Source organism: Pygoscelis adeliae, unplaced genomic scaffold (assembly GCF_000699105.1).
Source record: "Pygoscelis adeliae isolate BGI_AS28 unplaced genomic scaffold, ASM69910v1 Scaffold532, whole genome shotgun sequence".
Lineage (NCBI taxonomy): Eukaryota > Metazoa > Chordata > Aves > Sphenisciformes > Spheniscidae > Pygoscelis > Pygoscelis adeliae.
Window position 1 is genome coordinate 151,599 of NW_008824245.1, and position 3,691 is coordinate 155,289.

Here is a 3,691-nt window from a genome sequence, read left to right on the forward strand (position 1 = left end):
AACAGGGGTGAAAGCGTGACCACATTCAACAGCCGTGGGTGTTTGGTTTAAGTAGGCTCTGTGTCCAAGTGTGGGGCAAACGTGGGCTGTTCCTAGCGGTTCTGCCTCACCTGACCCCGAGTTTTGCTTCAGCGAAGAGCAGGCTCCTGAGCTCTTTCCACAGTGTTACGCAGCCTCTCAGGAGGGCCTGGTACTCGAGGGTAGACATGCCTGGAAGAGGACAGGGCTGCAGTGTTGTGAGGCTGATCTTAACTCATGATTTCTTGTTTTTCAGATGTTTAGCAGCTACCCCTGATCTTGAAGGTACGAGACACAGCCAGGTGGTCTTAACCCTGCTAAAATTCTGAGGCATTTGCACTTTCTTTCTTAAAAGATTTCACTTGCAGTCCCAGCTGCTGTAGCTCCATTCCCTTCTCAGGAATGAGGGCTTGGGGCTGTACTAGCTAAAACCAGATATAGATGGAGAGATGGTTCTATGGAAACGTTTGCTCAGTGCCCAGGAGCAGCCCAAAAGGCAAACTGACTGTTAAGAATTATTAGGAAAATAATGGAGAGCAGATCACAGTTATGCCACTGAATAGATCTATAGTGGAGACTGCATTGTGATTACCATATGCAGTTCTGGTCTGCCTCTCAAGAAAAATACAGTTGGAAGGGTTTCAGAGAAGAGCAACAGGGTGATCAAATACAAAGAATATTTTCCATATGAGGAAAAAGTAGGTAGTCTCTTTAGCCTGGAAAAGAAATGACTGAAGAGGATTATAAAATCAAGTTTGGCATATAGAGGTTGTCTGCAGTATGATTTCTCATTGTCCCTTCAATATAAGAACCGGCAGCACCCCATAAATTAGCAGGTAACAACTACAAAACAAAAAACAGTTCTTTTTCTTAATGTCATATGTTGTGTCCGACTGCTTCGCACAGGATATGGTGGGCTCCCAAAGTTTATATGCATTCAAAAAGAAATTAAACATTTTAATGGGAGAAAAAAATGCACTTACATTGATTAAATGCAAGACCCCACTTTTGCTTCTGAAGCCTCTGAGCTGTGGATCACTGGAGGCTGGCAGAGTACTCTGGGCAGTACCACGATATCTATGCCCTCTTCTTACACTGATCAAGAGAGCAGTTCTTAGCTACTGTCAGAGATGAGAGAGTGGCAGAGATGAGACAGTGAGCTAGACAGACTTTCAGCTGATTGCAGTTAGTTCTCTTTCCTTCACTGCTCCAGGCTCCTTTGCAAGGACTGATCCTGATACATCCTGCCTGCCCTGTCTCAATATCAGTCTGTTTGTCTTTTTTAAGGAGCTGTATCCAAAAAGCCTAACTTAAAAATGTGCAGTGGTGGGCTAGTAACCCTACGTCTGCCCTGCCATGTCAGGATACAGAAGAGCCTTCATAGACCAGTCCACTTTTAAACAACACTCGCTCTTAGCAGTGGCAGAGCTGGCGGTAACAACAGCAGAAGCCTCTATGTCCCAGTCCTTCTCTATGATGAGCTGCCAGGATGTCTAGCGAACACTTTGCTGTCGTGTCAGCTGGCCAACTTCAGTGCGAAAACCTGCGGTCAGTTCTCATGAGGAGCCCTTGAGCTGGGTCGATGGCACTTGTACTCCTGCAAGTCAGGGAGCACCTCTGCCCTCAGCACAAGTGGCGGTGCATGCCCAGGGAACCGGTGCCCGGGTGTAGCTTACAGAGTGCTAAAGCTCCCTGGGGCGTTGGGGCTGCCCAGTGACCTCCTAAGGGGACTCAGCCACGCCAGGGGCGTCTCAGAGAAGCAAGGCACTGCAGCCAGCTGGGCAGTCAGCTGCGCCCACATCTGATACACAGGCTCCTGCTCAGCCTCCTCAGCTCGTTGAGTCTGGAACATGGGGTCCTGTCCGAGGCAGCCTCACATTGTGCTGCATGCCTTCAGAGGACATAAAGCAGGAGAGACAATGCTGGCCTGCTGCTGTGCCCCACAGGGAATGTGGGGGTCCCAGAGGAACCTTGGTTTGACACAGGCAATGGAGCTGCGAGGTATGCACTCACCTGCACTGAATGAGGGGTGTCTCAGCCAGCACGCTTCCGAGTTCTGTGCTCTGGAGCAGGTCAGAGAGCAAGCCATGATGCTTAAGCAATAGAGAGGAGGGATGGAGTGTAAAGAGACACCAGCAGAGAAGCTGCAGTAGCTCCCAGGGCTGTTTGCCGCAACAGCTCTGTTTACACATGCACTGTTGTCAGTTAGAGCGGGTAGCATATGGGCAGTTTTCTAGGAAGTGTTTGACCATTAATGTTTGGCGAGATGTTTTTTCTTTTTTTTTTTTTCAGAGTACATAAACCAGTTTACAGCCATCTGTAATTGTATCCAACTTTTGCTGTCACAGAATTACAAGTGTTTGTCATGGTATGTGTGGGAGAGGCACCCATCCAAGCACTGCCTTCTGACATTGCACTAATCACAGCCCAGGATCCCCCATCCCTGCAGAGATTGCTCTGACAGTCGGGGCAGCTCTTCCTCGATCTGGAGGAGCACTGCCGTCGCTCCTCCCTTCTGGGCTCTACAGGTAGTAGAGGTCACTGTCAGCCCTTCCCCCACTCTCCTATACCTCTCCACACCAGCTACGGCTCTTACCTTGTCAGGGCTACGTGGTCAGATGAAGGAGTAGGGCAGGGCCTGCTCAACTGTCCCAACCAGTGCGAGTCTTACTACACTGTTCCCACTATGGAAATACGGGAGCCCAGTGTAGGACTTAGAAAGAGGAAACATGGGACCTGTTCTGAAGAGTACTCAGCCATATCACACACAGCATGTGAGGCTAGTAGTGAGGAGATGGAGTGCTGGAAGACATGGGCAGAGCTGTATAGTCACACACTGATGTAGGCCCCCTGCACACACCTGGATTGCTCAGCTGGGAGTTTCGAGAGAACTGCAGAGCTTTACCTGCCATCAGCAGGGTGAGGGTTGGCTCAGCCATGACTCCAGTTGTCTTTATTGTCATGCGTGTTGCTCTGAGTCTGCCCTCTAGCCCCACTGAGCTCAGGAAGCCTTCATTTACATTCCAGCCAACTTGAAGAAGAGATACACAGTGTGGGCAAAAGGAGCCCCTTGCAGCCACTCCAGCTCCTGGGCCGGTGGCTCCTGTAGGCTGTTATGCCAAGTCCTGCTCCAACAGCGTTTGCTGCTTTGAGGTTTAATCTGCTTCTAACACTAGCAACTGTTTGGTAGTTTTCCAGCAGGCTGTGGGTTTACCGGATTTGTGCAAGCATGCTACTCCTCTTTTGGTCAACTGGAGTGCTGGTTTTGGCCACAGCAACCGGTGTCTGTCAGGAGCTGGTATAAGAACCTACAATAAGCTGCGGAGAGCAAGATGGATCACAGTGGCTTCCTGGTGGGTGCGAAACTGCAGTTATTTCTGCTGCACGCAGTACTGGGCTCTCTGTCACATTTCTCATCTTCATGTGGAATTTGTCTGGGCAGCTGCCATGCCCGCAAGACAACTTCAAATGAATGAAATGAATGACTGTTTTTCATATTACACAACATGATTCCAAATATCCCAGTGCAGATGCACTAGCCAGATTCCAAGAATCAATCACCAAATTGCACTGTCTCCTTCTGGAGCAAGCTACCAGCGGAGAAACTGAAAACAGGTTTTTTGGTAGCTATACTGAAACTTCACAGTCGATTTTAAGCCTCTTAGACAGTATA